The following is a 15,237-nucleotide window of genomic DNA, read 5'->3' on the forward strand; positions in this document are numbered from 1 at the left end:
CTGTGGAGGGGCGCTCCTTCGTAAGTGAACAGATCTCTACGTTTCATTATGTTTCATGAAGGATATAAGCACATTTCCTCGGATAGCGCCATCTATTGATTGCAAACGAAGTAAATATTAAACGCAAACTACACGTGAATCATCATTGAGAGGCATTAGGTCCAACCATTATGCGCCGCCCACTGGAGCGGAGCGAGGTAGCGGAGCGGTGAACGAGGAAAAATCCTCCAATAGAATTGAATAAAATCTCCGAGTGGACAGGCAGCCTTAGACTACCACGACTTGAAGAATTAAAAAAAAATAGGAATGAAATAAGTAGGAACTAGGGATACTAAATTCATTGGAAAAAAAAACTGCTCACAATTTTTACAGCATAACATTAAATTCTAAAACCATCAACTCAAATTCTGTCACAAAGTCGGCAATCTAAAGGCAACAAGATGAATAGCATCGGCAGTTTACCGTGACGACGTCGTGACGGCGTCGTCGCGTCGTGTCGGGCCAGTCGTCACGCACGCGCCGTGTCGCCCGGATCGCGACAACCGCCCCCCACTTTAGCTTCGGTATGATACGCTCACGAGAATAGGGTGCGAGGATCGGGGTCAGTAGTACAGTACTGGTAAAAAACTTAAGAAGATGACCAACTCTATGTAGTAGTAACGTGTGGGTATAAATAAGTCGACGTTCCATATTCGAAAAATGACTGAAGTCCCATATCAATACTGCGTGCACTACTACATTAGGTACCACCAGCCAAATAAGTGGTCTACTAATTTTTAAACAAGTTCCTATCAAATGAATATGTCACATTATTGTTTTATGACATGCAAGCGATTATCAACATTAGGGTGGTAAACCACATATTTGGCTGATGGTACAACAGGTCGTCTTCTTAAGTTTTTTACCTATACCGTCTTAGGGTTCTGAAGGGTGCTTAAGAGACGCTGTAATAAGGCTATGTGTAGGGGTTCTACGCAATTAGATACTCGAAGATTGTATCGTGCTGTCTCTCCCACTTTCCTGTTTAATACTAACAACTTTACAAGCACGAGCTCCACGGAGTTGGGGACGTGAAGCCGGGTTTTTTTAGCCGGTGAGAGTCTAGCACTGTCTGGATCCCCCCTTCCTAGTCGTCTATCATGGATTTTTCCCGATTGCATGCCCTATCTCCTATAGAACACCTCATATAAAATTTAAAAACAAAACAAAGGCAAGGATATTTTGCCGGTTAAGGGTTTTTTTGACACTTTACCAAAAGGCCATTTGCACGTTACAGGGTTAAAAATAAAATCTACAATCCTGTTAGGTTCAACAGTTACAAAGCAAATATTTTGACACTATTTAACACTTAACCTAGGAGTGAAAAGTTCACGCTGGTTTGCGCAGGCCCGCTTTATAACGCTATTTGCAATTGTTTAAACTCCTAGTCCACTTCCGCTTGCATGTCAACGTGAAATCAGCCTGTGAATGAAACTTTTATCAACCACAAGCCGATGTCATAACTGATAAGAGTGTTATAATGATTTTTTGGGCAACTTACTTCTAAGAATGTTAAATTAAGTGTTAACAAACCCAGTTTTAAGTAGGGGCATAACTTGATACCTTAGTAAGTAGGTAGGTGTAAAAAATAATTTCCGAAAAAAAAACTTTATTACACAGATAAAGAAAAGACCTTTACAAGATCGTCGATCGTTAGCTTGTATAGATCGCTTTTAGGGATAAGTTTGTCTTTGTACTCTTTTTTTGTATTATTTTTGTGTTTTATGGACAATAAACCATTGACATACATAGAAGAAGAAAGAAAGAAAGAAAGAAAAGTTTATTTTGGCTCCAAAAAGTACCACCTAAAACATACATACCTACATTTAAAAAAAACTTAGAGGATTGAACACAGATTTGACCCCACGGTCTTCCGCTTGAGAGGCCAAAATAACAGGCTTAAATGCAGATATGTAAAGAGGTCCACTGCAGGAAACAAATCTTACCCAAAGAACGCAACAATGACCGCGCGTTCCCGTATCACCCGCATCCGCATGTATCCGACTCTTGTAACCTTTTGCCAGATCACTAGTTCCCTTTGGCAAATGGCTGCCACTCAAGAACACATAGGCCCCAATGGCTTCCAGTTCTTCAAGCGATGCCCAATACTACTAATTTGCTACTATAAATCTATTTTATTTTAGCTCTATGTATAGTACCGAAGGATAAATTTATCTGTGCCCATATCACAAATTAAAGTCACAAGTACATATATCATTATCATTTTTGTATTGTATTGTAACTCTTAATTGTACATAAAACATATGAAAATTACAATTAACAAGAGAAACGATGTACAAAGGCGAACTTATCCCTTAAAGGGATCTCTTCCAGTTAACCTTTGAACGATTGAAAGGACAACAGAAACAAGAGTAGACAGTACTATAGAAAGATAAAAGAATCGAAAATTTTAAATTAACCTAAACAATACATCAAATACCTACACATACATATATGGGTACACACTAATACAAAATACATGAGAAACTAGACAATTGTGCAGAATTGTATCAATTGTAACTTTTGGGGTATAGGGACCTGAACTCCTATTTAGCTGACCAAAACACCGCACCGCAATTCCCCGTGTCTAGTATGGAAGGCTCCCGTTTTCCTATGCCCTGCGCAGTTCGAAGGGCGGGAGCGGCTCTCCAAGGGTTACCAGATGCAAAAATAAAAAAAACAGAGAAAAGCTCTATTTCTGTGAAAAAGAAGAAATTTTGTTGCAAATGTAGTTGATTAACAGTTTCAATTTTAAGTACATGTGGTAAAATAACCACGGACCCGTATGAAGTTACACTCATTCGGCTTACCGGAAATAACAGTCACCTTAAAAATATGCAATCCAGGTAAAAGCTAAGAAAACCAAATAACAAGTATTGGGGGTCAATTTACAAAAATCCACCTAGAGATCTAGGCCCAAACAAAGTAAAAGTTCTACCATGTCTCGACAGCAAACATGCATATTCATTTCGTAAGTGTCTGCTTGAAATTCAAGTCTGGAACTTCTAGCTTCATACTCAGGACTCTAATCACTAGGCTAAGTCGTCGATTCTCAGTTAATAGGCCCGTTCCGGTAACTGGCAACTCTGGGCGCGACGGGAGGCCCGATTCATGCTTACGGCGTCCCGTCAGCTGTTCGCGAGCCATGAATGCGACGCGCCCGCGCTCGCCGCATCGATTGACTGATACCTGAGCTGCTCAGAGAGGAGCCACGTGCGCCGAGCACCCGTCAGGCCGGCCGTCAGTGCCGCCTCGCCCGCCGGCCCGACCGCACGCCGCGACCCGACCCTTCCCACCACACATGTGACGCGACAACACTTCAATGGATTGCCAGAGGTGACCGGTCGGCCGACCAACCACGAAACCCGACGGGTAAGCTTTCTTTTCTAAGCAATTTACTCGGTTTTTTTTATAATTCGCCGATAGCATTAATAGTTGGGAGACAATCGTGCGACTGCGCCGTGTGATGTTTACCAGCCCTTGTACCTTCTCATTACATTAGCCGATTTTTCTAAAGGAATGTTATTGTTATCGATCGTTTGCATGTTCTCTTATTTCGTACAAATTTATTAAATCGACTGTTTACGTAAGAGGGATGGCCTCTAATAGGGACGCTGTGTATCCATCAAATTGAAAAGGATGATCGTCGAATACAGGCTTGTCGATACTCCTAACACTACTAAAAATTACATTAACTATCTCTGCCGCTCCTTGATGTTACATAAAATACCAGTGGCTCGATGACCACAGTTTAAATAACCTTCCTTTAACATTATGACCGTCTTGACCCCATATATTTGTAGCTAAGTCGACTATATATTTACGAGAAGCTCCTTGATCTTCGTATACCACATATGTGTACATAACAATTGACCTATCTTAACACTTACATCTTTTCCGTCCTAACTCTTCTCCGTATTTTATTTTTTTGTGAGCTGTAGGATTAGAATTAGAATCGTTTATTAAGTACAAGTCACATTACAATACACATGCTTTTTTACATGCTTATCTATATATATGATGACAGTAAAATCATTATTATTGTGCCTAACTGCGTCGATTATATTTATATATTAATTATTCGATTCGATATTTAAGCAAAATAACTTATGAGTTGACACATTTTTAGAAGCCGAATATTATTACGAAAATTCGTGTAATAATTTACAATTGAGTATTATAATACTTCAGTACCGACATTCAATTCCATCGTGTCTAGTGATATATTTTTCTGCCAACGTACAAGATACATTATTTACATCTGGATTCATTAGTTAATTAACTGCAATACAGTATTAAAGTGGAACCTTTTTACGACCTTTCCCTTGGGTGTTATGTGCATTCGACTCTGTTTATTCAAACAGGTAGACTATAGCAGATAATTACTTACTGCTTTCTCTAAAACATCATTTACGTTCACATACTTTTAGGGTTCCGGAGCCAAAATGGCAAAAACGGAACCCTTATAGTTTCGTCAAGTCTGTCTGTCTATCCGTCCGTATGTCACAGGCATTTTACTCGAAAACTATAAGATGTAGGTATATCAATGAAATTTGGACTACAGATGTCTTGTCAAAGCCGCTATTTAGTTTTGTAGTTAAATTACAAAAATAAATATTTATAGGGGGGTGGGGCGGGCACTCCATACACTTAACAGAAATTGAAAAAAAAAAAAAAATTAACCTGCATCAACGTGTGGCACATAGTTCGACAGCTCTTTTGAAAATATAGTAAGGTTTCTCAGGTTAAGGTTTTCTAAGATTTCCGGAAATAATCGCTCCCACAGTAGCGAAAATTGTGTCCCCCCCCCTCTATCTTGTAAACCGTTTGAAAAAAAAATATGCAAAAAATATGGAAAGGATGACGCTTAATAAATAATTTCAACGAGAATTGGTTTCAACATGATCGGATATACAGTTTTTGAGTTATTGCCGAAAAACTGCGCTTCTCAACAAAAGGACGTAAGTGCCGTGATGATACGCCCTTTTTCTGGTAATAGATTTTAAGACTGTAGTAAGTATTTTAATTGTGTTATAACGCACATAATATTACCTGATTTTATCGTAATGGCTACGGAACCCTATCTTGGGCGTGTCCGACACGCTCTTGGCCGGGTTTTTTTATACTACAGACTAATTTTATTAAGACTATTTTATATTTTATTGGTCACTTATTAACTGTCATTAGAAGTGCCATTTGATTTTAACATAACTGCAATAATTTGACTAAAATATATACGACCACAAGTAAGATTCCAATCCGCACTGGGCCCGCGTGGAAACTATGGTCCTGTAGCCCTGTGCCCTCCAGTGTAGCTTAGGTATTTAGATGACGTGATACGTTTAAAATTTTCATTTTTTATGATAATTTGCAGTAGGTACAAAATAACAATAGATACAAAAATTATGAAGCAGCTATCTACATGTATTTATGTGGATTATAGAGGTATAACTAAAGATTGAATTTCGTCATTAGGAGTTTCTGCTGTAAAAATGGTAGAACCAAAATTGAGACAAAATAGAAAAACTTATGTTTTGGACAAAAAGTAAATTTACGAGAACTTTACATAATTAGCAGAATAGTTATTGTACGCTTTGTGTCGTATATGATTATGAAACAAAATAAGGTAAGAACATTATAATAATCACTAGATAAAACCTAATGAGGTTTACTAATTTTTTTTAATCAACAATTTTCCCTGCGCACCGTGACATTCAAAAACGCACATAAAATCTAGAAAAAAACATCAGGCTTACAAATGCATCTCTTCAATACCTACAATTTGAGAAAGAAAAAACCCGTAACTAGCGAAATTGATGAAGAATTTTAAAAATAACGTAACCTAGGATAATGTACTAGTAAGTTGCATTCCGTATCCGCCCACATTGTTTGCGTTGCTTCCTTGACCTGATCTGGGCCAGTTTAGCGGGGTTGTATGGAATACCAAACATCCATGAAATGCACTCGCTTGAAATTGCTAGCGCTAAAAGATTTTGTACTCGTTTCACTTTATTACAGTAGCCTGCATGTGACATGGAGGATAAAAGATGTTATTACATAGAGATTTTTTACTTCTTACTATCCAATGATATTATACGTATGTGTTACAGAAGGTGGATAAGTTATTAGTCCGTGCTATGTCCGGTTTTAAAATAGGACGGACCCATCTCAAAACGACTGGAGTAATTTGAATAAAATTTGGTATGTTTGGTGTGTGGTGGTTGGTGGATCTTGGATAAGATATGGCATATATAAGTTATTTAAAATTATTCTCTCACGAGATTAGGATTTGTGCATGTTAAAAATACCAAAATTTCAAAATAAGGCTAATGACATGAGATTTTGCACGGATGTTTTTGATGCAGCATTATGTAAAGACAACGATGTGCTTTTCTTATTAAGAGATAGATCATATGATGCGACAGAACAACTTCTTGCACGGTGACCACACACACACACACACACACACACACGCACGCACGGTCGGGCATATCAAATTATACTTACTTGGCATGATAATAAGGGTTAAAATAGTATACACCTCTAACATATATGTATGCAGTTTCATATCAATACCAAACCTGTTTAATAAATAGCGTCGTAGGAGCTTGAATCAAATAATGTTCTACTTATTTAATTGTCAGTGTTTGTCAGTGCCAAGGTGTAGTGGTAGGCTTGCTATGGTCACCTTTAAACAAGATTGTTTAGCAGGTTGACAGTTTGATGCAGTATGTCATACTCAATTGGTAAAGCAGATTATCGGTCATACTGAGCAAAGAAAAATAGATCTTAAGGTGACGAGCCGTTTTTTACTCCGCCTGTACTTCTAGGAGGCTTATTTGTTACTCTCTATATTGATTAGTAGTATTGTTATAAAATACCGTTACTTATAACGTGAAAGACGAACAAACATACAAACACAACCACACATACTTTCGCATTTATAATATTAGTATGGATAAACAGTATTTGGAATTAAATCAAGTATTGTAAACAATAAAACAAAATTCGTCGCCTTTTTGTTACCAGCTTTTATTTAGTTTCACCTGTCCCGTTGTCTGTCTGTCTGTCTGTAATCAAATCTTGCGAGTTAAATTCGACCAACCTTCAGTAGATGGATTGACTTAAAATTTAGTATACTTATGTAAATATTGCGTGACATTACAATAATCTGGTAGTGACATCCTGGTAGTCCGGCTAGAATCGTCTCCACAGGACGGAACTCTTCACCGGTTAATGCCATCTTTGTTTACACTTTTTGTATATTGGATTGATATACCGTATAGTGCCAACACCAGAGTTCATGTCACACACACAAGAAAATGTAATGTAATGACAGCGGCATTTTGACATTCACTCATTAATTTAATTCAATACGAGAGTGAGAGGGACGGTACGATACGAACTTCGATTTTCGAATTTCGGAGTAAGCCCTCTGAATATTTGATATTAATTTCAACTTAATTCCTCCACGCGTTCCGGAAAAAAAATCTTGATAGATGGATAGACAGATAGACCGACAGCAAATTGATCCTACAAAGGTTCCGTTTTGCCCTTTTGAAGTAAACTATTATTATCTATTCTATTAGTAGGATATTTTCGATTATTAAATCATACTTTTTTTTTGTGAAGAAATGTATTTTATTGGACAAACATAAATTAAAAAACCGGTCAAGAGCGTGTCGGACACGCCCGAAATAGAGTTCCGTAGCCATTACGAAAAAATATTTTTCTAAGGATACTTTAAGGGTATTTTGTACAGAATATTCAAGTTTAGATATATTTTATACCTTAGGCTGCTATTTACTCTTGAACTACTAATAATTCTCAAGAAAACTTATCCGTTATAGTTTTCCTTGTAAGTTTGATATACTTACTACCATTCTGATTTTTTTCAAATTTTTCCACCCACCGGTTTAGATTTTAGAGGAGACGCTCGATTTTAAAGAAAATTTGCACTTATAAGTTGAATATTTTGCGTCGTATTGTTTCGTTATCGTATCATTTTAGCAACTCCCTAATACTTTTAAAAGACCTATCCAACGATACCCCACTCACACTACAAAGTTGGATGAGAAAAAAAACACCCCCACTTTACGTCTCTGGAAGGAACTCTAAAAGAAAATATTTTTATTTTTTTATTCTACTATTTTGTCGGCATAGTTTATATATATAATCGTGCAAAGTTACAGCTTTCTAACATTGATAGTCCCTGAGCAAAGCCGCGGACGGACGGACAGACAGACAGACATGGCGAAACTATAAGGGTTCCGTTTTTGCCATTTTGGCTACGGAACCCTGACTATTCACATAAGTCCATAAAACTATCCTAATCATACTAAAATTTAACGCTGAAATAAGAAAAGACCTATTTCAAAACTGACTCGTGCAGTGTTAAAACAATTCAACATTTCTGCAAAAATTGAGCCGTCAATTCAAACGTACGTTGCGAGATACAGTAATTGATTCGATAAAATTAACGAATCAATTAACGGGAAGCGAACATTTTATAGGATGCATTCTCGATACCAATGGAATGGCATAGGGATCATGGAGAACTAGTACCTAATCATTAGGACCAAGACATCAAAAAATCTATACGCTTTTATGCCACTAACCATAAGGTAGATGTTTACATATATTTGAAGATATGGTTGTGAAGATATTTAATTTAAGTCCTCGACTGTGCTCGAGTGCTGGACGGATTTGGGTAGAAATGAAGTATGGAGACAGCTGAATATAAATACTATGATGGAAAGTCCCAAAATTTTGACTTAATAGATACCTAATGGTTACGGCTGCGTATCCAACACAGATGTGCGAGGATAATGCTGCGAAAAATGTGTTTGTCATGAACCATTAGGATCGGTTCATTTACCTATCCTCGCCCAGCGTCTAGTGGAAACAGTTGAGCGTTGAGTTTCCTCTAAAGAAAACTACGAACTAAGAATATTTAAGAACACCTACTATGAAATATATTAACTAAATTTGTGTACTTGTATGTTTGTGTGTTTGTATGGTTGTTCATCTTTCACGTCGAAACCGAGCGACGGATAGACGTGAATTTTGGCATAGAGATACTCGTAGTTTATGGGCCAGAGCGTGACATAGGCTACTTTTTATTCCGGCAAAATGCACAGTTCCCGAGAGAACAGCGCGCGATAGCCGAATTCCATGCGGCCAAAAGCTAGTATGTAATAAATAAGAACACAATAAACAAAAGAGTGCTAACAAAATTAAAGAAGAATACTTACTATAAAACAATCGCAACAAACACACATACAAACGTCTACCTATAACATTAGCTAGGGTTTAAAATGCTCATGGACTTACGAGATTATCCCCGGCCACAATGGGAACCGCCGGCAAAACATAAATTTCCTTTTAGGATTCAGTAGCTCAAAAAGTAAAGCCGAATGCTCTGCGTGACCCTTTCTATTTCACACTATATGTATACTTAGGGGCTGTTTCACCATCCATTGATTAGTGTTAACTGACGGTTAAATGTGATGCCGTCTCCGTCTATTCCAACAAAACAAATAGAGACGGCATTACATTTAACCGTCAGTTAACACTAATGAATGGATGGTGAAACAGCCCCTTAGTAACGATTCATCTAGAATTCTTATAATAGGTTATACTAGCTGTAGCCCGGGACTACGCTCACGCGAACTATGCATCTGGCAATTGCAATTACCGGTTTTTACAGGCTTTCCCTGTATTACTATGTTTATTTATTTGTATGGGTCAAATCTTGGAAGCTAAATTTGACCCATTTCCAGTGGTCCGATTGACTTGAAATTTGTCATACTAACCAAACGCAACGCAACGCAAACTACACGAAAACTAAACTAAACGAAAACTATTCGATCTGTTAGTTACGATTGAAATTCCGGGATTTTACAAAATTCCCCTGCGAATTCCCAAAACATACATCGTGGTCTTCATTGAGGTTGTGTTAAGAACAACTTTACAAAATCTTAACCCAGCGGTTGAAATTTTAAATATTTTATTCTTATCCCGTGGGAATATCGGGATAAAAATTAGCCTTTGTGTTATTCCAGAAGTCCTGCTAACTACGTAGCAAATTTCATCCAAATGCGTCCAGCCGGTTTAGCGTGAAGGAGTAACAAACATACACACACAAACACACAAACTTTAGCATTTATAATATAAGTAGGAAGTAGGAGAGAAACCATCTATTTTCAATGTGAGGACTTCTGTAAAGTGTAGAGGTAAATATACTTAGCGGCAAAAATTTGGCCCACAAATGTGTGCAGTAATAGGTAATTTTGTATGTAGAGTGGGCCAAATTTTGTGCCGCTGAGTATATTATTTACAAAAAACTTCATTATAGAGTGTTCCATTAATGAACCAGCGGTATCGGAAAGCAATTTGTTAGATAAAATAGTCATTAGTTTTAGTAGGTATTTTACTGTCATCATAGCTACCCATTATGGCCTTGATACTATAACATGGCGTAGGTATTATGGGAAACTACAATTAGAGAACTTAAATAAAAACCCGGTGTTACGGTGTTCCCCGAAAAATGTTGGTTCTCTTTTTAATACAGCTAAAGCAAAAGTTTGTCAGGATATATATATATATCCTGATATGTATTTTGTTGTTCTTTATTGCTAAAACTACTATAAGTATACACATTTCGATAAAATTTGGGTTACAGATCGTTTACCCTCGTAAGTCCTGACTTTTTTAACCCCCGACGCAAAGATAGGGGTGTTATAAATTTGACCGCTATGTTTGTCTGTCTGTGGCACCGTAGCTCTTAAACCGGTGGACCGATTTGAATGCGGTTATTTTAAATAATTTATTGAATCAGGCGTTACTTTGCGGAGGTCCATATCAATGAACTAAAATAATTTCCTTGCTCACCCGCGACCTTATGATAGCTAAGCTTATGCAAAATATGCGTGTTCATGCAGTTCCTCCACCTCCACACTGTAAGAACACACACAAATCACACAAACCCATCTATCACCACCACCACACTACACTGACGCGTTTCGAACTCAACCAGAGCTCTTCTTCAGAGTGACACAAGGGAGATGAAACTAAATTTACCTGCTCATTAATAATAGACCCCATACTGTTGTAATTTAGTTTCATCTCCCTTGCTACGGCTTGGATCTAATTTCAGCAATGGTAGTTAATAAAACATGCCTTGACAGTAAATAAATAAAAATCAAGGTAGTTTTGAAGGACGGTTAAAAAATTTATTAATAATTTGTGGGTAGTTTTGTTTCATAAAACGTATGTGGGTACTTGGGGAGTTACAGTGACAAGTTAAAACGGTGGTTGTGGTTCGTTAGTCTAACAACTGGTAGCATGGTGTACGGTTGTGTCACTCTGAAGATGAGCTCTGGTTGAGTTCGAAACGCGTCAGTGTAGTGTGGTGGTGGTGATAGATGGGTTTGTGTGATTTGTGTGTGTTCTTACAGTGTGGAGGTGGACGAACTGCATGAACACGCATATTTTGCATAAGCTTAGCTATCATAAGGTCGCGGGTGAGCAAGGAAATTCTTTAGTTCATTGCGGTTATTTTATTCGAAAGCAAGTTTTCTAGCGATGGTTCTTAGATATGTTTTATCAAAATCGGTTCAGCCGTTTTTGAAATATTGATCTTTGAAGTGACAAAGTCGGAAAACTTTTCGTTGATTTGGTTAGTTTATCATACATAGTTCTACAGACCGCCCTGAGATTTCGAAGTTTTGTGAGTTTGGAAATTACTTACATAAATTTGATGTTCTTTTTTCATTCAAAAATTTGTACTCCACTAAGTACATTCGCCAGTTCTTACAATTGATTTGTACTTTGTGAAGTTAACCTCGTAAGTCTCCTTGTAAGATAAACGCAAGATATAGGTACTTGGAGCATTCCACGAGAATGTCCCTTACGAAATGCCGTTCTTCTAATAGTTCTGAAAAGGCTGAGAAAATGATATTAAGGGGCTGTGTCACCATCCATTGGTCAATCGAACCACTGGAAGTGGGTCAAATTTAGCTTCCAAGATTTGACCCATACAAATAAATAAACATAGCATTACAGGGAGAGCCTGTAAAACCGGGAATTGCAATTGCCAGATGCATAGTTCGCGTGATCGGAGTCCACAGCGGAGGCTACAGCTAGTATAACCTATTATAAGAATTCTAGATGAATCGCTACTAAGGGCCTGTTTCACCATCCATTGATTAGTGTTAACTGACGGTTAAATGTGATGCCGTCTCTATTTGTTTTGTTCGAATAGACGGAGACGGCATCACATTTAACCGTCGGTTAACACTAACCAATGGATGGTGAAACAGCCCCTAAGTCTGGTAATATTTTACGACTTTGCTAACAAATTGGCAGAATATTCTCGAGCTTTACAGATTTGATTCAATTAGCTGCCATACAAGGCAATAGCATTTCGAAGGGGCATTCTCGTGGAACGACCATTTTCCCGTTTTCAAATCCCAAAAAATGACAAAGTTCCCAGAAAGTTTTCGTAGACGAAGTCGCGGGGAGCTAGTGTTATCACAAACGTAGTGAAACTATGAGTCCGCATATCGAATAAATCCAGTAGAACTCTGTTTAGTTCCTACCCTTTTCAAAACTGTCTGTTCGCTTGACTAGGGCTCTATTTAATTATATCGAAGGTTGTTGAAATTAAACTATATGAGAGGCCTACCTCTTCTGAGTCCGGTTTAATGAGGGATTAAGCTCAGCTTACGGTTTGCTTTACAAATAGGGCTCTAACGGGTCCCTTGCTACGGAATTTGATTACGCTTGAGTTTGATTACTGCTTTGTTAAAACGTAATTCGTTTCGATTTAATTGAAACGCAACAAGGATTTCTTTATCCAAGCGAAACATATTGTTTGGCAATTGATGGATTTTAGCATATTTTTTTTCTCGTTGTTTCTCATTCAGAAGATTTTTGGAATCACGTCATTCGGAAGTATCATTTTAAAAAGGCAGACAGTTGAGAGATAGCCTACTTATATTACAAATGTGAAAGTTTGTGAGTATTGTGCGAGTCCGACTCCGAGTGTGGGTATGTTTTTTACTCCTTCACGCAAAAATGGCTGGACGTGTTTGGATGAATTTGGTGTGCAGATAGCTGGACGCCTGTAATGAAATGAAAAAAAAAATAAGCGCGAGGGAATCGCGAGGGGGAATTCAGCCGTGGTGGCGTAGTGGTTTGTCCTATGGCCTCTCAAGCAGAGGATCGTGGGTTCAAGCCCCGGCTCACATCTCTGAGTTTTTCTAAATTCATGTGCGAAATTACGTTTGAAATTTACCACGAGCTTTACGGTGAAGAAAAACATCGTGAGGAAACCTGTCCCTACAATCCTGCGAAGCAATTCAATGGTGTGTGTGATTCCCAATCCGTACTGGGCCCGTGTGGGAACTACGGCCCAAGCCCTCTCATTCTGAGAGGAGGCCTGTGCCCGCAGCAGTAGGACGTTATAGGCTGGGATGATGATGATGATGAAACGCGAGGGGGAAATCAAACTAGCTCTTGGCCTGCTTTGTTGGGATATGAGCTACGGGCAAAATCTCGATACACATATATGCCAGTAACTCGTTCTAATAAGTAACTGGCAAGCTTTTATGCTAGTAACACGCGTATTCATTCCGGGCTAGCCTGCGTTTCCACCGCGACAGATCATTTTGGTGGGACTTTCTACCTGCCAGGTGATGTAACAATGTTTGCGTAGTACCTACCATTTTGTTTGCGTTAGTTGCTACATATGTAGCAGATATCTGTGGAAAATAAAATATAGTTATGCATGTCACGAAATGGTCCCAAATCAGCAATCTGCCGGTCTTGCGAACGGCGCTGGTCTTCCTTTGGGACCATCTGGTCATCATACATTTAAAAAAAATACACAATAAAATACAGTGAGATCGATAAAATTTTAGTTAAAAAAATTAAAACAGTAGTGGTTCAAACAACGTATAAAGCTTGTCGGCCACGGAACGGACAACCGTTTTCAATCTGCGTCCTGTGTCAAGGCACTCTAATTCCTCTCAAACGGTTCCGCCGCAGGGTTTTAGCGCTCTTTTAAATGGGTCAAGCATTTCCTTTTAAATGTGTTATCGGCTGTCTTGTTTTGCTGGTTTACATTAAAATATAATTTTTCACGTCTTGGTGTTTATGCTGGATCAAGGTGACATAAAATTACTTTTTTTGTTCTAGTGCATAAAGTAAAATCTTCGTCTAAGACCAAGGCAATCAGGTGTCAACAACCAGAAACAAAAAAAAAACTATGTATTTTTTTAGTAATTTAAAAAAAAAACTTAATTTGTAAAATTAAGAATCAATCAGATAAATTAATAGAACTAAAAATATATAATTTTATAGCTATGGATGAAAAATAAAAGGTTGCTATTTAATTTCCTCGCAATCGAAGTGAAAAGCAGAGTGTATAATACTCGAGCATTAAACCTATTTTCCCCTCAACGTGTCTATCCACCCTCCTCGCTGTACCGGCTCGCTTGGCTATATATAATTAAAATAGCTCGTTTTATGCTCTTGTTGTACAATCTACTATTATAGAGTATGTACATAGGTTATATAAACTTTATAGGGTAGGTTTATAGCTAGGTAGATATTCTTTTCTTCAATCAATCAAATCAATCAATTGTAGTTTATATTTTTATCGGCCTAGTCGCCTTCTGAGGATACATTTGTTTTTTCAAATACTGTATATTATGCGGTTTGAGATTACACACTTCATCAAACATCTAGAAACTTGCAGGACATTTTAATATTACATCTCCAACATACATACGTAAAGCGGAAAATAATATCAAGCTGGATTAGGGCGAGGCTCTTCTGTTAGAAGAATTATTGAATTAAAATAGGAAATAAATATATTGGAGTTTTACTGTATATATATATTGAACAAATTTTAATGTTTATGACCAACTATTAAAGATATACATAAAAACCTGACTGCCTTAAAAACCCCAGAACAAAAGTTATTATGTTCCGTGTTAAAACCACTTTAAAGAAATGTCTAGAACCTTGTAAAGTAACTTAAACTTGACAGTCGGGTCCCATTCAAAATCACGGCTCTAGGTTTTGAACATGACTTTGAACATTAAACTACCGTGAGATTCACTTACAGGTAAGGGCTACGAATTAGCCCGAAACATGTCACGTTAAACTCGATTTAACACGTTAGTTATC

The 15,237-nt window shown here is 37.7% G+C and overlaps 1 protein-coding gene across 1 annotated transcript in view; it reads left to right on the forward strand.

Annotated features, from left to right (window-relative positions):
• Positions 1 to 3,293: 3,293 nt before the first annotated feature.
• The window catches only part of LOC141429175 (uncharacterized), a 129,811-nt gene continuing 117,867 nt past the window's right edge, over positions 3,294 to 15,237 (forward strand). The window contains exon 1 of the mRNA XM_074089422.1: positions 3,294 to 3,411. The gene's annotated coding sequence lies outside the window, so the exon portion shown is untranslated. The remainder of the gene's footprint in view (positions 3,412 to 15,237) is intronic.

The sequence above is a fragment of the Choristoneura fumiferana genome, chromosome 6 (assembly GCF_025370935.1).
Source record: "Choristoneura fumiferana chromosome 6, NRCan_CFum_1, whole genome shotgun sequence".
NCBI classification, from domain to species: domain Eukaryota; kingdom Metazoa; phylum Arthropoda; class Insecta; order Lepidoptera; family Tortricidae; genus Choristoneura; species Choristoneura fumiferana.